Source organism: Perognathus longimembris, chromosome 7 (assembly GCF_023159225.1).
Source record: "Perognathus longimembris pacificus isolate PPM17 chromosome 7, ASM2315922v1, whole genome shotgun sequence".
Classification (NCBI taxonomy): Eukaryota; Metazoa; Chordata; class Mammalia; order Rodentia; family Heteromyidae; genus Perognathus; species Perognathus longimembris.
The window spans coordinates 57,232,036-57,253,816 of record NC_063167.1 but is presented as its reverse complement, the minus strand read 5'-3'; the positions used below and the strand labels follow the sequence as shown (position 1 = coordinate 57,253,816).

Genomic DNA, 21,781 nt, shown 5'->3' with positions numbered 1-21,781 from the left:
AGGTTAGGACGTACTGTTTCTGAAAATTTGAAGATATCTTCATCCATTCATTTAATTTTCTACTAAGTTGGTTTGACAGACACCCCAGTAGCTACATAAGACAAATAATACAGAAAAATGCACAGTTCACAAAAGACATACCAAAAATAGCAATTACCATAACAACAATATTAAATTGTGAACCTCCCATTAAATGGGACAGAAATTTATGCAAAAATGATCATATTGGAGATTGAAAGTACAGTAATTGAAATGGGGAATGTATTAACAAATCTAAGCTAGAGATATAAACATTAAGGAAGAAAAATACAGGTTTAAAAGTAGGTCAACTGCTATTTCATTTGAGTAACAGAAAGAAAACAAGAAAGAAAAAGTTTAATGGAATGGTGGTATCAACTCCAATGAATAATTATGAATAATATATTTGTATAATCAAAATATCCAGTATACCAAGGAAGGGGTAAATGGATGACTAAGATAATAAGGACCTAGAAGTTTCTAAATTTAATGGAAAGTATTAATATACATGTCTGAGAATTTCATTGAATTTGTGCAAAATGAATTCCAACATCTAAATCTAAACACAGCATAGCCAAACTATAGGGACAGAAAGAAACAATCCAAGATGGAAGAAGATGGCAGAGGAGCAGCAGAGCCCTATCTAAGCTCTCTCCAAGAACACAGTTTTTCTATTAGAGGGAAACTTCTAACTCTAGAAAGATAGCCCAAGTAAGGTATAACAGTATAGAGATTCTCAAGTCAGGAAGAAAAAAACAAGACAGCAGATCCAAGAACCCAGATTTCAGCCACAGATGGTGGCACCACCACAAGCCCACTGTTTACGCAGTGGAACCAAATCCACATCCACATCCAGCATGCCCCAGCGATGAGGAACGACATCCACCAGACAGGCAGCAGAGAGACACAGTCCACAAGCAGAGCGTGCAAGCTCTAAAGACCCGGAGTAAGTGTGAGTACTCTACAAAAGACAGTCTTGCTTGAGTCTGCACCCACAGATCACATTCAAAAAGTAGCCTTTCCCCCATCCACCACAGTGAATCTCCATCTTTGTCTCTGGCATAGACGGCCAGAGCAGACTGGAAATAACACATGCCAAGGAAAAGTAAGGTCAAAGGGGCCACCTTTGAAAAGGGCAAAGGTGCTGGAATAGTAAGTCCCAGCTATATCCAGGGGAAGAAAGCCCCACCCAGATGGGAGGAAACTCCAAGGGGTGAGCAGCCCTGCAACACCAGTAAACACAACAAAAGGCCCGCCTCCAGGCCGCCATCACTGCGGCAACCACTGAGACAGTAACAGACTGGTTTCCCAGGGCAAACATTGTCCACCAGTGTATGAGGGCACCCAGCCTCTACCCACAAACTCCACAAACCCCAGGGAAAGACACAGCCAGCCCCACCCAGGAGGGAGGAACTTCCCTGGAGGCAGCTCCATCGGTCCAGCCAGAGCCCACACTGTGCACTCAGCAGCCCCAAGGTCCCACCCAAGGCCTGCCACAGGCAGTTCTGGCGTCTCAACCTGGGCACCACAGGCAAGTCCAGGGTCCTACCCAGGGCTCTATAGGCAGTTCAGAGGTCTGAGTAGGGGCACTGCAGTTCGGGGTTCTGAATGGGGCTACACAGTAAGTTTGCAGAGCCTACCCAGGGCTCTGCTAAAAGTCTGGGGATCCCAGCTGGGGCTTCTATGGAAATTCGTGGGACTGAGCTGGGACTACACAGGCAGTTCGGGGTTCCCACCTGGGGCTCCACCAACAGTTTGGGTGTCCCACCGGGCCTCTGCCCACAGATGAGTGTCCCACCTGGGGCTCTGCTGACAGTTTGGGGGTACCAGCCAGGGCTTTGCTGAAAATTGGGAGTCCCACGTGGGGCTCCACTGGCAGTTTGGGAGTCCCACCCAGGGTGCCATGGACAGCTCAGTGGTCTCAGACAGAGTCCACTACCCATGGTCACCAGCTCAGAGGTTCCAGCTGGGGCTTCCATAGGCATCCCAGGGGTCACAGCTGGAGCCCACCACCCGCCCTCAGCAGTCCAAGGGTCCCATCCGGAGCCCAATGCAGGCAGCTGAAGGTCAAATAAAAGTCTTCCATAGCAAGGAAAAATTGAACCAATATATCTCCACCAAACTAGCATTACAGAATATCCTCAACGATATCCTCTACATTGAAAACCACCAAGACCACATCCAGACAGGGAAAGTATCCATAAATAAAACTCCAGATTAGTAGAGCAAACAGGGAAGTCACACCCCCTATGAAGAGAGATACAATGGAAGGAAGAAGCAATCAATCCTAACTCTCAATCCTAACTCTCAATCCTAACTCTCAATATTAATGGACTACACTCTCCAATTAAATGACACAGGTTGACCAGTTTAGGATGGTTATGATCTCCTGTAGTGGAGATTCATTTATTAGTATGTAGTAACCTCCTTTGTCTCTTTTTAATGTTTTTAGTTTGAAGTTAATTTGATTTGATACTAAGATTGCAACACTGGAATGTTGTGCGGGCCGTTTGCTTGATAGATTTTATTTCACTTTTAGAATATGTTTGCTTTTGCTGGCAAGGTGAATCTCTTGGAGGCAGCAGAAAGATGGATCTTGTTTTCTGATTGAACAGAATTTCAAATGTTTATGGAACTAAACCAAGAGAAACACACAAATTACCAGCTCCTCTGGCACACAGCAAAGGCAGTACTCAGAGGAAAATGTATAGCCCTAAGTGCCTACATCAACAAATCAGAGAAATCTCAATTCAACAACTTAACAAAGCAACCCAAACTCCTTGAAAGGGAACAACAAGCCAAACTGCAAGCCAATAGATGGAAACAAATAATTAAAATCCAAGCAGAATTAAATGACTTAGAATCCTGAAAAACCATAGAAAGAATCAACAAAACAAAGAGATGGTTGTTTGAAAAAATTAACAAAATAGACAGACCCCTAGCAAATCTGACCAAAAAAAGAAGACAGCACACCCAAGTACAAAATCAGAGACAAAATAGGTACCACCACCACAGAAACAACAATAATCCAGAATACAATACGGGACTATTTTGCAAACCTATATGCCAACAAATTTGAGAACCTGGAAGAAATAGAAAAATTCCTAACAAAAATTGATATGCCCAAACTTAACTAAGAAGACTTAAATCTACTGAACAGACCCATATCTAGCAATGAAATTGAAACTGCAATAAGAGAGCTCCCTTCCAAGAAAAGCCCAGGTACATATGGATTCACAGCAGAATTCTACAAGGCTTTCAAAACAGATCTCACACCAACACTCCTCAAACTCTTCAATGAAATAGAGAGTAAAAGCTCACTACCAAACACATTCTACGATGCTAACATAATGCTAATCCCAAAACCAGACAGGGACACATCAAGGAAAGAGAACTATAGCCCCATCTCCTTGGTGAATATTGATGCAAAGCTCCTCAACAAAATTCTGGCCAACTGACTGCAACAAGTCATCAAAAAAAATCATACACTATGATCAAACTGGATTCATTCCAGGGATACAAAGTTGGTTCAATATACACAAATAAATAAATGTAATCCACTACATCAACCGAAGCAAGGTAGAGAATCACATGGTTATATCCCTAGATATGGAAAAGGCATTAGATAAAATCCAGCACACATTTATAATAATAGTTCTGGAAAAACTGGGATTCCAGGGAATATTCCTGATATAATAAAGGCAGTCTATGACAAACCAACAGCAAGCATAATACTAAATGGCGAAAAGCTAAATCCATTCCCTTTAAAATCAGGATAAGACAAGGATATCGGCTTTTTCCTCTCATCTTCAACATAGTACTAGAATTCCTAGCCAGAACAATTAGGCAAGAAGAAAACATACAGGGGATCCAAACAGGAAAAGATGAAGTTAAACTTTCTCTATTCGCAGATGACGTGATCTTATACATAAAGAACCCCATAGACTCTACTCCCAAGCTACAAGAGCTGATCCAAAACTTTGGCAAAGTAGCAAGATATAAAATAAATCCCCAAAAATCAGTGGCTTTTTTATATGCCAACAACCTGAAGAGCAAGGCTGAAATCAGGAAAGCAACTCCTTTTGCAATAGTCTCAAAAAACATAAAATATCTAGGAAATAACCTTATCCAAAGAAGAGAAAGAACAATAATGATGAGAACTTTAAAAACCTGAAAAAAGAAATTAAAGCAGAACTGAAGAAATGGAAAAACCTTCCATGCTCCTAGATTGGGAGGATTAACATCATAAAAATGGCAATATTACCAAAAGATATCTACAAATTCAATGCAATACCCATCAATATCCTAACATCATTCTTCAACGAAATAGAGGAAGCAATTCAGAAATTCCTATGAAACGGTAGAAACCACAAACAGCAAAACAAATCTAAGTAGAAAGAACAGTGCAGGAGGAACATCAATACCACACTTTAAGTTGTACTACATAGCTACAGTAATAAAAACAGCTTGATATTGGCACAAGAACAGGCCTGAGGACCAATGGGACAGAACTGAAGACTCAGAAATGAATCTGCAGACCTACGGCTACCTAATCTTTGACAAAGAAGCTAAAAATATAGCTTGGAAGAAAGACAGCCTCTTCAACAAATGGTGCTGGCAAAACTGGGTCAAGACCTATAACAAACTAAGACTAGATCCCTATTTATCATCTTGCACCAAAATCAACTCCAAATGTATCAAAGACCTAGAAATAAAATCAGACACCCTGAAAACTCTACAAGAGGGAATAGGAGAAACTCTAGGACTCCTTGGCACTGGAAGAAACATCCTCAACAAAGGCCCAGAAATGCAACAAGTCAAAGAAAGGCTGGACAAGTGGGACTGTATCAAACTGCAGGGCTTCTGCAGGGCAAAGGACATAGCTTCCAAGATAAATAGAAAGCTCACAGATTGGCAAAAGATCTTTACGAGCTATACAACAGACAAAGGCCTGATATCTAAAATATACCCAGAATTCAAAAAGTTAAATTTCTCCAAAACACAGTCAAAGAATCAACAGCCCTCTCAAAAAATGGGCTAAATACCTAAACAGAGATTTCACTGATGAGGAAATGAGAATGGCCAAGAGTCACATGAAATAGTGCTCTACATCACTGGCCATAAAAGAATTGCAAATCAAAACATCACTTAGATTCTACCTCACCCCAGTAAAAATGTCTATTATCAGGAAGTCCAATAATAACAAATGCTGGAGAGGATGTGGCCAAAAGGGAACCCTACTACTTTTTTTGGTGGGAATGCAAACTGTTCAACCTCTCTGGAAAGCAGTGTGGAGGTTCCTAAGAAGGCTAAACATAGAGCTCCCATATGATCCAGCAGCCCCACTTTTGGGCATCTACCCAAAAGACTACAAGCAAGACCACAATAAAGCCAACAGCACAACTATATCCATCACAGCACAACTTGTCATTGCTAAAACATGGAATCAACCGAGATGCTCCCCAGCAGATGAGTGGATCAGGAAAATGTGGTACATATACACAATGGAACTCCATGAGTCCATCAGAAGGAATGACACTTCCCAAATCATAAGGAAATGAAAGGACTTGGAAAAAAATCATCCTAAGTGAAGTCACCCAGACCCAAAGAAACATAAACCCTATTGTGTCCCTCATAGTTAATAGCTTGTACGTGAATACAGTAGTCATGAGAGAAAATAAAAATGCCCCAATAGCTACACCCATATGATCACATAAGGAGATGCCAAGTGTAATGAACTCCACGTTATGGAAACAAGAATTATATCACTATTGTAATTATTTTCAACATGCCATGTGAACTCACACTATTTTTTTTTTCTCTTTTGCCTTGTCTGTTTGTTTGACTGGTTTGTTTAGTTTTGTTCCTCTTGTACTCCCTTCCTGTATCACATCTGAGTACTCTGGATACTGTTTCTATGGGCATTAGAACTGGGGAAGGGAGCGGGAATACCAAAATCGAGAGACAAAAAATAAAAAGACAAATCATTCAAATAGCAACACTTACAAAACCATTTGGTGTAAAGCAACTGCACAATTCTTGGAGAGAGAGGGGAAAGGGGAGTGGGGAGGGGGGAAATGAGGGAGGAGGTAACGAGTAGTATAAGAAATGTACTCACTGCCTTTCATATGAATCTATAACCCCTCTGTATCACACTTTGACAATAAAGAAATAAAGAAACAATACAGAAAGTAGCAAATGACAAGGAACTCATAACAATAGGAGGCAAGCTTCAATAAGGATTACTAAAATTTTCTGATGGGGAAAAGTCCATGGAATCTAGAAGGCAGTAGAACAAAGTAACAGAAACGCTGAAAGAAAAATAACAGGCTACCAGTAGAGAAAGCTGCTGTAGCTATATTAATCAACTTGATTTTGCTAATAATATAATATAAATAGAATTAAAGTCATATTAATTACTTTTTTAGTCAATTTCTAGACACTGAAATATAGCTGTATGTAAAAATATATCTTATACATCTCATGTTCAAGCAGGAAAAGTTGACACTATAAGACTAATAGATCAATTGTTTAATTTTAAGTTAAAATTTAAATGTACATTTGTGAAGAATGAAAAGGTATTCACTGTCCTAGTAAGAAGTGAGCTGTTCTGGTTTTGTATATGTCTACCTTAATGTGATCTTTGAACAAAACTGTTAAAAGTGAGCAGAATATTTTTGTTCTTTCAACATATATTATACACACGTTCATTAATCTCTGTATTTCAAGTGGCTAAATAATTTATATATTCTTTAAGCTAATACAACTACAATTCCTAACTCATAGCTATGCTCAGTGACTATTGAATCAATGGACTTTTATTTCTGATGCCTATAAGACATAGTTTTCATAAAGCAATGGTAAAAGAAGAACTTACTACCAAAAGTCTAAAAGGAAATGATTCTGAGATACACATTTCATGCACAGAAGATGTTATAAGTATGCATCATTTTACCTATTAAGTAAATATACATCTTTGTTAAATGACCTAATTCTGCTTTCATATTAGTAGAGATTTAAGACTATGTGGTAATTTTTCCTCAAAAATTTCATCTTTGCATGTCCAATGTAAAAATGTATCATGAACAGTGGATGTCGTTTCCTATTTATGTGTATATACTAAGTCCTAAAAGGAAAAAAAAAGATACATTATTTTTCTATCATTTTAAAGATATTTTTAAATTAGATTCTAATGCATTTTGAAAACTTCTGATATTATTGTTTATTAAGCTTCATAATTAAGCAAGTTTATCATGAGTAATTACAGCTAGAAATAGCCCCACTGTTGTATTTAAGCAACATGTACATTACTGCTAATATGGTGTAACTCTGACTTCAAATGTGTCTGTCAACTTTCACAAACAAGTACGCCAGGCACAGTCTTTCATTAGCACTTAAAGCTCATTAATATGAATATTGTGTCAAACATCTTGACTGATTAAGTATTACAACCATACACTTGTGATTAGTAAGAACATAACAATTCAGACAGAAATTGGTTCTGTATCTGATTCTAAATAGAACCAGATATTGTCTTATCATTGTTTACAAGATAATACATGCTTTCTATATTCAATAAACAGAATATACCATTGAAAATAGAGTAGTCTCTGGCTAAACATTATGTACAAACATTTACATAGACTATATGATAATTCTTTAGTCACATCACATTATATTTAGTCATTTGTTGCAAAGGTCTAAATTTATACTCTTATAAAAATCACTGGTCTTCTATAGCACATATTTCTGTTAGCATATTGATTTCAATGAAAGGGAAATGAAGACTTAGCATTGATCTAGGATTATAAATGTCCTATTAAAGACTGTAATGCTGTACAGACTATAATTCATTTTGAGAAATGGTGAATTCTTTTAACCCAATCTAATGCTGCATCTTATAATCTATTCTTTTCCTCACTTGGAAATTACAAGAAAATGTGATATGTAATTAACTAAGATGACAAGTACAAAATTGGTCAATTCTGCTTTTAGCAGAATGAATAGAATAATTTACATTTATGTAGTAAGAACAAAGATAGATGTAGATACAGATACAGATGGATAGAGATATAAAGTATAGTATTTCCACTTTGTGAATAAAATATGCTATAATGAGACTTACAGATAGTTCAGTATATTTCTGTCCTATTTTCTAATGTTTAAGTTGAGGAGAAGGGATTAAATGATCAATGTCACCTAACCAATCATTACAACAGTAAATAATACTTTTCTATATAATTTCATTATATTTATCTACCTCACTAACAAACAGTTATAAGTCCTATTAAACGTTTTCATTACCAATCGTAAACATGCAAAGTACAAACAGACTTATTTACTTCCATAGTGTCAGTGTAAGGAGACATTTTTGAAGGACTTCATAGATTTTCACAAACATTACTTTTCTTTAGTATTCACGAAATCTTGATTTAGTTTCCTTTGAAAAATATTTGTAATAAATCACCTAGTAACTCCTTGGTCCTGTTATTCTTTCTTTCCAAACTATCTCCAGCATAAAATTTCTTGGAATGTAACTATATTTAAAAGAATAATAAATGAGACTAGCAATAAAGAGGCAACTAGGCTTTTGTAGAACCTATTGAAGTATATTTAATAAACCTATTGCTTGGAAATGGTATATTTGTTTACATATTCAACATACACAATAAAAATAGAATATACTTGATTAACTCCATTAAATACAACTATTTAGATCAGTAGTACTACAAAAAAATTCTTGTGAATTCAGGTTTTTTTCATTTTCAAGTGTGCTCAGTGTGATGAAGAGCTCTGAAACAGTGTAGGACAAATACCATAGATTTATTTGTTTGTGAAACAAATTATATGTTTAATACCGTAGAATTTATCATACTGAAATTCTTTATTATTACCTGATAGTTATTATCTGGCACTAGTCTAAATATTTTACATTGAAATTATCAATCTTCATGAAAGCCCGGTGAAATCCCTTACAATTACCTTTACTGCTCTGTCAAAGGATATTTTCATTTAGAGATAATAATTAATTTAATCAGTTTGTCATGCTCATTTATGAAATATAAACTAGTTAATTAAGTTATCTTGGATTCATCAGTCTTCTTAAATGTAAATTGGAACTGATTTTAATAAATGAATGAGACTTTCTTTCATGTGAACCAATCAAACAGAATAGTTGTTGCAGCAATGATGATTTATTATGTTAAAATATAATATGCATGCTTGTAAATAAAGGAATTGGACTATTTGTATGATGTTACAAATTATTTGTTTAGAATATATTGAAGGGAGATTATATAAACTGCCTATAAAGTATTAGAAGACATGATAAAAATTATACACATTATAATGTTCAACTCACACTATAGTAAAATTGATGTACCAGAAGGGTTATAGTTATATAAGCCAGCTGTTGTGTATATTTCTTTTGGAGCAATATCAGCTCCTCCTTCATTTTCTTCCAGTATTTTCCCTCTTGACTCCCCCTTTCCCCCAAGTTGTATAATTCATTTCCAACTTAATGGCTAGTGAGTATCACTGCTGAAATTGTTCATACTCTGTCCCACTATTTCTGTGTTTCCCCTACCACTCCACAAATCAGATAAACTTATATACCAAAGGAACAGAAATCTATAATAGCGACAAATGGGAAACAATAAAAATAAATATTAGAAAAAGATCATTGTGTTTCCTTTTGTTTTATTTTACAATAATGAGTTTTGAACTCAGGGCTTCATGCTTGGTAGGTAATACATCTATTCCCTTTTGTTCCAGTTATTTTGAGATAGGGTCTTGTTTTTGCAGACCAACCATTATGGCAATCATCCCATTTACACTTCCTGCTGTAGCTTGGGTGACAGGTACTCACCACTATACAGAGGGGATTCACCTCTTTTACTGGTACTTGACTAGTAATTGGTTTCTACTGATTTCAGCCACCCAAGTTTACAAGTGTGAGCCACTGTACCCAGCTAGAACAGGTTTCTCTTCAAACATATTAAGTATGTCTAAGCAGATTCATTTCTTTTTCTTGGAGCAATCAGAAAGTATTCCTCAAAGAAATCAGGAGAGGCAGGAGTGAGCAATAGGAGATTCACTGGGATTATGAATATTGGAAGTTAGACCTGATCTTTGACTCTTGCTTCAATATGATGTTAGCTACTGCTTGGTTCTAATCAGCTAGCACTTAAAGTACTTGCAGCTCTTTAAACAATTTCTTTCTCCAAATGTGAAAGAAGTGCAATTTTCAGTCTATTAGTAAGAAAATGGAAAGAAGGCTCTCCTTTTGTAGAATGGCTAGTGTTCCCCATTTATATATTATTTCACTTCATAGAACTACAAAATAATTAATGGTGCATGGAATTGAAATTGATAGTTACAGTTTCTTTACACTTAACCATAACCAAGTCCCTACTTTAAACAATTTGGGAGAGAAACTACTATGCTGAGCATTCATGAAAGAACTTTACTTTCATATTTTTCTCCATGTAGGACTCGTTCTTGTTGCACAACTTAAAGTAAATGGTACAAATAGACAAAAATTTACATTTAAAATGGTTCAGGTTTTCTTTAATCTTAAACAAATTTTGCTTCATGAGTGAGTTTTGTCTCCTAGTATTTCAATTACATGTTATTTTTAATATTTTTTCCAATTTTTTTTGTTATTATGGTAACCAAAAATCATTACCATTTATTTCCTCATAATACACATGAGGATAATGTTTGTGGCTTTTAAGTAGTAATCCCATAAAATCTGTTTCTTCAGGAAATGATGTCAGATTTTACACAAAGTAACCTTACTTAGATATTTAGACAAATAATGGAAGATTTCATATAGAGTATCATTGCTTTCTTAAGTAATATTATGATTGTTATTTAATTACATCACAAAATATACTGTAATTATTATAAATGCAAAATTCCATATATTATTTAGAAATATTTTAGTATGTGGCAATTTGAAGTTTTAAATTCTATTCAAAATAGTAACATAATTATCAATGTAAACAAGTAAAGTATGGTCTTACCAAACTGAGAGACAAAGAACAAAAAGGCAAACCAGTAAAAAAGCAACATTTACAAAACCATTTGGTATAAACCAACTGCACAACTCTTGGGGGAAGCAGGGGAGGGGGAGAGGGGATGTGGGGGGAAATGAGGGGGAGATTACAAGTAGGACAAGAAATGTACTCACTGATTTTCATCTGAATCTATAAAACCTCTGTACCACACTTTGACAATAAAGAAAACAAAAGAAAAAATTTAATTTTATTGTCAAGGTGACATACAGAGGGGTTACAGTTACATACAAAACTTAGGGAGTAAATTTCTTGTTAAAATCTACCTCATTTTTATCCCACCTTCCCTCTTCCACCCACCTCCACATTGTACAGTTAATTTCCAACATATTGTCTTCTGAGTATTGTTGTTACATTGGTTCACACTTTATCCTTTGGCTCACCATTTTGATATTCCCCTTCTCTTTTCAAATTCAGATAAATGTATATACAATACCCAGGGTACCAAAATCAAAAGGAGTGACAAGGGATAAGCCACAGGAAAGAAAAACAAAAAGAATAAAGACATAATTTCACATGGTACATTAAAAGTAACAACTATGAGAAACCTCTTGTTTCCTTATCTTGGAGTTCATTTCACATAGCATCATCTTATATGATCACATGTACATAGCTATTGAGCTGTTGTGACCCTCTGCTCTGACTATCCTAGGCATATGCTATTACCTATGAGGGAAACCATGGAATCTATGTATCTTTGTGTGTGGCTCAATTCAATTAGTAATATTTTTTCCAAGTCTTTCCAATTCCTTATGAGTGGGGCAATGTCATTCTTTCTGATAGAAGCATAGAATTCCATTGAGTATATAAACCAAAATTCCTTTATCCATTCATTTATTGAGGGAAATCTGGGTTGGTTACTAATTTTAGCTATGGCAAATAATGCTACAATGGACATGGTTGTGCTAGTAGATTTAGTAGGGCCTGGTTTGTAATTCTTTGGGTAAATGACCAGAAGTGAGGTTTCTGGATCATGGGAGGGTTCTATGTTCAGTCTTTGAGTAAACTCTTTACTGCTTTCCAGAATGGTTGAACAAGTTTACATTTCCACCAACAGTGTAGTAGGGTTCCCTTTGGCCACATCCCTGACAGCATCTGTTGTCATTAGTTTTCTTGATAATGGCCATTCTAAATGGGATGAGGTGGAATATCAAATTTGTTTTGAATTGAATTTATTTCATGGCCAGAGATATTGAGCATTTCTGTATGAGTCTACTGGATATTCTTATTTCCTCTTGAGATAAGTCTCTCTTTAAGTCTTTAGCCCAGTTATTAATGGGGAAGTTGTTTCTTTGAGGATTTGTTTTAGGGGAATTTAATTTTTGGAATTCCAAGTATATTTTAGATATTATGCCCTTGTCTGTTATATGGCTACTGAAGGTCTTCTACCCAATCTGTGACCCTTCTTTTTATCTTGCAAGCTATTTCCTTTGCCATATAGAAGTGCTGGACTTTAAGGCAATCCCATTTGTCCAACCTTTCTTTGGTTGGCTGTGTTTCTGAGTTTTCAAAAGTTTCACCCAGTGCCAAGGAGCACTAGTGATTTTCCCACTCCTTCTTTTACTGCTTTCAGGGTACTGCTTTTACTTCAAGGTCTTCAATGGATTTGGAATTGACTCTGGTGTAGGGAGATATATAAGGATCTTTCATTTCCCACAGGTGTTTAACCAATTCTTCCTGTACCATTTGTAGAAGAGGCTTTCTTCCATCCTATTTTTTGGCTTCATTATCAAAGATTAGGTGGCCATATATCTGCATGTTATTTTCTGCATCTTCAGTTCTTTTGCATGGGTCCTCAGCCCTGTTCTTCAGTGATTATATCTTCTGTATTGTCTAAACTGATAACTAAAATTTCTACTTTGTTTTTATCTCCCTTTCTTCTGGGGGATCATTTTTTGTGGCTTCCATCTCTTTCCTGAAGCTTTCTTTTAGATCTAGTATGGACTTTCTTACCTCTTTTTTCCCAATTCTTTATTGTTAAAGTGATGTAGAGAGGAGTTACACTTTCACATGTAAGGCAGTGAGTACATTTCTTATCCAATTTGTTACCTCCTCCCTCATTATTCCCCCACCTCTCCCTTCCTCATTTCCCTCTCCACCCTCATGAGTTTTACAGTTTGTTTACACCATGTAGTTGTGTAAATATTGCTTTTGCATTGGTTTATCTTTTTATCCTTGTCTCTCAACTTTGGTATTCCCTTTTCCTTCCCTTGTTCCAATACACATCTTAACCTCTTTGATTTGGTTTTTAGTGCTCTCTCAAATCTAGCTCAGTGGCTGTTCTTTCATTGGACTTTTTTGCATTGTGTTGGAATTCATTCAGGTTTCTCTCTGTGGATTCCATGAATTCCTGTATTAATCTTTGGTTAGACTCATCACGCTCATGTATAGCCATCTGCAGGCTTTCAATCTTTTCATTCGTCATGATTACCAGCAGGGTTTGTAAAGCACTTTGAGAACTATCTGCTAGCCTTTTTCATTTATTGCCCTGTTTCCTGTTTATATAGAGTGGGAGTGGAGGCTCTGACTTGCCATTTTTCTTGTGTGTTTTTTTTTTTCTGCCCATTGGAAATGAAAGCAAATCCAATAACACACCAAACACAATTTTAAAACACAAACCCACAAGCCTGGAGCCCTGTAGTTGCACAGACTTCAGAGATTCGCAATCTTAAATAAGTATTTTCACTCTCTCCTATTTTGGATATATAAACAGATCCTATACCACCACAGAAAACAGTTTTAAGAAAAACAACAACAACAACAACCCACAAACCCCTAGCTCTCTAATTGCAGTAATATTAAAGGTTCAAGATGATATGTAGTTATTCCCCTATTTCTGCTTTTCTCTCTAGTCTTCCAAGGAGCTTGAATGTGGGTGAGGTCTTGGCCTGTCTGGAATCAGTGGCTTTTCCCAGAGGATTTATCCACTGAGACACTCTTTTGGCCAAGCTGGGAGCTGCTCTCTGCTTTTACAGCCTATCCAGATTTTTTTTTTTTTTTTTTACATTCCTGCAACTGGCTGAGCTGCAATTTTGCAAAGGGATAGGGCTGCCTCTTGCTGTATTTACGTGAAGCAGAAAGCCATCCCACCCTGGGCAGAGTTTCCCCCACCTGGTTGGGACAAACTTCCCCTGGGTGGAGCTGATTTTCACTACTCAGATTCCTTTGCCTGGTTGAAAAATTACACTGCTAACACTGATTCTCAGGCCCCAGTTATGTGCTAGATGCTCTGAATGGGTTTGTGCCAGTATCAAAGATGGAGTTCTCCACTGGTGGAGGAAGGGCTACCTTCCAAATGCTATTCTGTGAGTAGGAGTGAGAACGTCTTTTGTGGGGTACTGTAGTTTCCCCTTTGTTTTTGACTGCCCACAATCTCCATCTCTCTGTGGTCAGCAGGTTGAAGGTTTCCATTCCTAGTCATTGGATTTGTGCTGGAGATAAGTGGAAAGCCACATGCACTCTGTCTCCCCTGCTGCCCTTATCTTGGTTTTGTCTGCTGCTATAGCATTGGCCACTGCCACCAAGTTGCTGCTGCTGCTGTCAGTATGTACTCAACTCTGTCTTTTTCAGCAGGCTGTCTGAATATTACCTTTCTAGCCAAAATCTCTGTTCTCTTATGGCTCACTATGTGTGATTCTTTAGCTGAATTTTTGCTGGCACACTAAAACTGGTTTCTTGACAAGAGCAGAGTTAGCACCCAGCTGCACCTCTGCCACTCTGCCATCTCCCTCTTCATAAATAGTATTCTTTTAAATTACCTCTAAATAATCATATTTAATTTTACTTGAAAGAAACACTTATAAGAAACCATATTATATGCTGCTTTGATAGAAATTAGGCTAAAGAAATGTATAATGTATAAACAAATCAATGAATTTTGATAACATTATGTTAAGAAGATTATGCAAATTGTATGTAAAGCCCCAAATTAATGAAATAAAAATTTACAAAATTGTTTAGCACTCCTCTAAATACATTATCAATATTATTTGACTTTGAGAAGATTAAATTAACTTTTTAGAAATTTGGTACTTTTCACTCTTATTCTGCCTCTAGATAAAAATAGTTTAGAGAGAGGGGGCTAGGAATGGGGCTTATCAGTAAAGTGCTTGCCTAGCATGCATGGGTATGATTCCTCAGCACCAAATAAACAGAAAAAGCCAGAAGTGGTGCTGTGAATCAAGTGTTAGAGTGCTATTCTTGAGGAAAAAGAAGCCAGGCACAGTGTTCTGCCCCTGATATCAAGCCCCAGGACTCACAATGACAAACAAACAAACAACAACAACAAAACAATTTAGAATGAATAAACACAAGAAAAATGCAAAACAGCAAATATAAATTTTTATTAATTTTCAGCTACTATTTCTTTCTTCTTCTCTCCCTCCATTTTCCTTCCTTCCTTCCTTTCTTCCTTCCTTCCTTCCTTCTTTCCTTCTTTTCTTTCTTTCTTTCTTTCTTTCTCTTTTCCTCTTATTTACCTTATCCTGGAGCATAAATTCAGGGCCTGGATTCTTTCTTTGAGCATTTTAAGGGTAGCACTCCCACTTGAACCACATCTCCACTTCCAGCTTTTTTTGGTAGTTAATTAGAGGTAAGTCCTATGAGTATTCCTGTCCCTGCATACCTGGGTGAGCTTCAAACCATGATACTCAGTTCTCTGCCGTCTGAGCAACTAGGATAACAGGAGTGTGCCTCCAGCACCCAGCTTACTTTTATTTATTTGAAGAAGTCGTGTATCTAATAGGATTAGCCACTAAAGATATTTGCTAGAACAAATGACATAAATACTCTTAAATCCCTATAGAGAGTATTATGAATTAAAAGAGGATAACCAGAGACAATAATTTATTAACACTGTGGTCAGAAAAGTATACCAATAAAATTTACTAGTGGATATTTCATTAATAGAAGTCCTTTGAACTATGTGTTGTAGAGAAATGGACATCTATTCATGTATAGAATCTAAGAGATGCTGAATTTTTTTTTAATAATCTAGAAATTACTTTTTTTTGGTGTTATTTTTTGTGGCCAGTCCTGGGCCTTGAACTCAGGGCCTGAGCACTGTCCCTGGCTTCCTTTTGCTCAAGGCTAGCACTCTGCCACTTGAGCCACAGCGCCACTTCTGGCCATTTTCTATATATGTGGTGCTGGGGAATTGAACACAGGGCTTCAAGTATACCAGGCAAGCGCTCTTGCCACTAGGCCACATTCCCAGCACCTAGAAATTACTTTGATATACTTTTTTGGAGAGAAGATATGATAGATCAAAGAGTCTAGCACACCCACAATAAGTACTTAAGTTTAGACACAGCTGTACAACCAAAAATCATCCAACATGAAAATAAAAAGGCAGAATGATTTATTTAGTATGAGGCCTGCAGAAACTACAACCTGTATTTGCCATCATAAAGCATAGATAAACTGAATAGAAAGAAAGCTCCATGGTTGTAATTCCATAGCACAAATTGCTGCATGTAATTACTGTGTGTGTTATAGCAATTCAAAATTGTTTCCCATAGATGATCTACTACATTGCTGATAACACCTAGATAAAGTGAGAACAAATAGTTCACCAAAGAAATTGCTAACGTACATTTAGGATTTTCCTGATATTAAAGCTTGAAAAAAAATGAAGCAAAAGTTTGTGAAACAAGTTATGGTATCTAGTGAGTATCACTATTTCATTAGTTCATCCTTTGTCCTACTGTTTCTGTGATTCCCTTTCCCTTCCATCGCTCAGATAAACTTATATACAAGACAAAGGGTACAGAAAACTAAAACAAAAAATGGAAATAACTGCATAATGGGCATACTAAGAACCCTTCTTTTCATCACATTTACAATAAAGATATTTAAAAAGGAGAGAAAGAAGACATAGACAAGTGCACAAAAACAGTAGTCATTTTAATACATTACTGTTTTTTATTTGATTTTGTTGTCAAGGTGATGTACAGTGGGGTTACAGTTACACGTGTTAGGTAATGTATGCTCTTCTTGTTGACCATATCTATAAAGCAAACAAAAATTGGTAAGGAATTTGGTGATTTAAAGGCCTGATTAACCTACCTTCCCTGTTTCACCTGGATGGAAATCTAAAAAAAAAATAGTTGCAAAATGCACATTCTTTAAAAATACTTGTGGATATTTACCAAAATATACCCATATCATAGGGTTAAACATGTGAATTAAACTTATGGTGATAGTTTCTTTATCCTGTTTACTCTGGAAATGCTGAAAGGGGGATGGTAAAAAGATTTCTCTGCAGTGATAAATGCATTACATATTCTCATATAAATAGTGCCTGTACATAAATATACATATATTCAAATTAAGGAATTTATGGTGTAATATTTGTTATTGTCTAGAGGTGACTTTATACCATAATAAAAATAAATAAACATTCATTGAGAAAAGTCTAGAGTACTCACACATGTACCAAAAACAGAAGTTTTTCTTCATCTGTCTCACATTCTTAGTTAGCTAAGAAACATAAAATGATAAATGATGCAAGGGATTTCAATAAAGGTATTCCCAAAATTGATTATGATGTTTTTCCAAAGTGACATCTGTTGAAAAAACTTTAACTTTGTGTAGAGATCTATATACAAAATAATTCTGTATGTTTCCTTTGAGCTGGGTTTGGACTGTCACTTGCTTTAATACAACAGGTGTGATAATGTTTTTTGTTTTTGTTTTTGTTTTTTGCCAGTCCTGGGCCTTGGACTCAGAGCTGGAGCACAGTTCCTGGCTTCTTTTTGCTCAAGGCTAGCACTCTGCCACTTGAGCCACAGTGCCACTTCTGTATGTTTTCTATATATGTGGTTCTGGGGAATCTAACCCAGGGCTTCATACACATGAGGCAAGCACTCTTGCCACTAGAACATATTCCCAGCCCTGACAATTTTGACCTAAGTAGAAACTTTGACTTAAGGACAGCCCTGGCTGCTCGCAAATCTGCTTGCTTGAGAACACTTACAAAGTCAGGATATTTAGCTGTTTATCTGGTGAAACTACATAAATCAAAGACATAAAGAAGCCATGTACAGGTAGAGAGGCTCCAAAGGAGGGAAGGCATGAGAGGGAGAGGAAAAGGGAAAGGGGGAGGGGGAGAGAAAGGTGTATGGGGAGAGGTATGTGAAGACCATATAGCCAAATATCCAGAGGTACAGGCTAAGCCAGTCCTTATCAAACTCAATATGTGATTGCATCCATTTGATATATTAAGCAGCACCACAGATACTCATTTGAATCTAGTTCAGATTGTACTGTGAGCGAATAAAATAGTTGGTCTTTTAAAACACCAAGTTTTTATTTTATTTTTATTGACAAAGTGATGTACAGAGGGGTTACAGTCACATATATAAGGTAGTGAGTACATTTCTTGTCAAACTAGTTACCTCCTCCCTCACTTTTCTCCCACCTACTCCCCCTCCCCACCAAGTTATACAGTTGGTTTACAACATATTGTCTTGTAAGTATTGTTGCATTTGTTCACCTTTTACCCTTTGTCTCACCATTTTAATGTTCCCCTTCTCTTCCCTCATTCAGATAAGTGTATATACAATACCCAATGTACCAAAATAAAATACACTGACAACAGGGGTTAAACCATCAGGAAGATAAACAAAAGAAAAAGGCATAACTTTTCATGAAACATTGAAAATAACAACAACAATGATAAATTACTCATTTCCATAAATTAGAGTTCTATTTGCCTAGTATCATCCTTCATGATCATATGTCCATAGCTATTGAGCTATTATGATCACCTGATGGACTATCCCAGACATTTACTAATTATTACCAATGAGGGAAATTATACAGTCTATGTTTCTTTGAGTCTGTCTCACTCCAAGTATTCCCATTTCCTTATGAATGGGACAATGTGATTCTTTCTGATAGAATCATAGTATATATACTACAATTTCCTGATCCAGTCATCTACTGAGGGGCATCTGAGTTGGTTCCATATTTTAGCTATGATAAATAGTGCTGCAACGAACATTGAACCACACTGAGTTTAGGGGTGGCTTACTATGCAGGAGGAGATCGGTAACACCCTATATCATTAACTTAGCTTGGGGTTTGATGTTAAATGAGGTAATTAGGCAGAGCTGAAATGGAATGGGCATTGGGGTTGCTCACCTCAACTAAGAGTGGTGAAGCATATAATGGATTTTGAGTCTTTTAAAATCTAGCCTGAATTTCTATCAAAAGAATTCTTTTTATCTTAATTGGAATTGAGTTAGTATTATGTTAGTAAAATAGCCACAGGCAGCCCTACTGACCTGCCTTTTGTATAGAAAATCAAAGTGTAAATCTTAATTTCAAGGCCTTGAAGAAGTTTCCCTGCTTGTATATTTGAATCCAGAGATGAATACATTTAAATTTCTTTTACATTGTCTTATTAAGATTGTTTCAAAAGAAAATAGAAAAATATATTTTCCATAAACGAGATTGGTTATTTTAACTGAATGGATAATTCATGAGAAAATTTTAAAGAACATAAATAGAAGGATAAACGATTGCCATGTTGAATACAGGGTACCCATTTAAGTCTGAAGTGAAAATAGGCAATAAATAGGGCTTTGATTTGTTTTGCTTTAAGTGTAAGTACGTCTCATCAATATATTGAGTATATTTACCACAGAAAATAATATCTGCTTGGCATGGTGGCTCATACCTATGTCATTAGCTACTTGGTAGGCAAAGATTGGAAGAATCAGGATTTAAGGCCAGCTTTAAATTTTAGTGAGGCTTTATCTCAATAAAACAACTGGGCATAATGGTGCACATCTGCTATTGTAGATTTGCACAAGGCATAAAGGAGGATTGTCATCCAGGATGGGACAAGAATAGTGAGAATCTACCTGAAACATAACTAAACAAAATTTAAAAAGGGTCTGAAGGGACCCCTTGCAAGACTTACAAAAAAAAAGAAGAGAAGAGACTCATATACGTAAAATCAAAGACTCCACCGGAAAAATTACAATAAGTACACACGATATTCAAACAATCATAAGGAGCTATTTCCAAAACCTCTACTCAGCAAAAAACAATAATTTTACAGAAATTGATCAATTCTTAGAGAAGTACAAACTGCCCAAATCGAACCAAGAAGAAATAACTCAACTAAATAAACCAATAATTTACAGTGAGATACAGGAGGTAATCAAGAACCTCCCAAAAAAGAAAAGCCCAGGCCCAGATGGATTCACCAACGAATTCTACAAAACCTTTAGTGAGGAGCTAATACCAATACTCCTCAAACTCTTCCGCGAAATAGAAACAGAGGGAGAAATCCCAAACTCATTCTACGAAGCTAATATCATACTCATTCCCAAACCAGGCAAAGACCCAACAAAAAAATAGAAGTACAGACCAATATCACTAATGAACACAGACGCAAAGCTCCTCAATAAAATATTAGCTAACAGGATGCAGAAACTGATGAAGAAAATCATACATCATGACCAAGTAGGCTTCATCACACAGTCAAAGGATGGTTCAACATCCGTAAATCAATCAACATAATTCACCACATAAATAGATCTAAAATTAAGGATCACATTGTTATCTCAGTCGATGCCCAAAAAGCCTTTGACAAAATACAACATCCATACCTATTAAAAGCTTTGGAGAGAACAGGAATAGATGGAACATTCCTCAAAACAATAAAAGCCATATACAACAGACCAACTGCTAGTATCATATTAAATGGAGAGAAACTGAAATCATTCCCTCCAAACTCAGGACAAGGATGCCCACTCTCCCCACTTCTTTGCAACATAGTGCTGGAATCCCTAGCCATAGCAATAAGGCAAGAGGAGGACATCAAATGGATCCACATCGGCAAGGAAGAAATCAAGTTATCCTTATTCGCAGACAACATGTTCTTATATCTGAAGGACCCAAAAAACTCAGTACTCAAACTCCTACACCTAATAAACCAATTTGGCAAGGTAGCAGGATACAAAATCAATCTACAAAAGTCAGCAGCTTTTCTTTACACCAGCAATATACAAACAGAAAAGGAAATTAAAACAATTCCATTTACAGTAGCCAAAAAAAGAATAAAGTACCTAGGGATCAACTTAACCAAGGACGTGACGGACCTATTTAATGAAAACTATAAAAATCTAATAAGGGAAATCAAAGAAGACACAAGGAGATGGAAAGACCTCCCATGCTCATGGGTAGGCAGAATGAATATAGTGAAAATGGCCATATTGCCCAATTTGTTATACAAATTCAATGCAATCCCTATCAAAATCCCAGCCACATTCTTCACTGAATTAGAGAAACCAATCCATAAATTCATATGGAACAGCAAAAAACCTAGAATAGCCAAAACAAATCTAGGCAAAAAAAGCAGTGCAGGAGTATCACAATACCAAACTTCAAGCTCTACTACAAAGTCATCATAACAAAAACAGCATGGTATTGGTATAAAAACAGATCGGAAGACCAATGGATTAGAATTGAAGACCCAGAAATAAAACCACACTCTTACAGCCAACTGATATTCAACAAAGGAGCTAAAGACATACAATGGAATAAACATAGCCTCTTCAACTACTGGTGCTGGGAGAACTGGGCAGTCATATGCAGAAAACTCAAAGTAGACCCAAGCCTATCACCATGCACCAAGATCAACTCAAAATGGATCAAGGAACTCAATATCA

At 36.4% G+C, this 21,781-nt stretch overlaps 1 long non-coding RNA gene across 1 annotated transcript; it reads right to left on the bottom strand.

Moving 5' to 3' along the window:
- Positions 1-4,320: 4,320 nt before the first annotated feature.
- On the bottom strand, positions 4,321-21,563 carry LOC125354338. The gene is made up of 3 exons (XR_007211480.1): positions 21,553-21,563; positions 9,376-9,380; positions 4,321-4,549 (listed from the first exon to the last, which is right to left on the bottom strand). It is a non-coding gene; the product is annotated as an uncharacterized LOC125354338 (long non-coding RNA).
- Between the last annotated feature and the right edge of the window lie 218 nt (positions 21,564-21,781).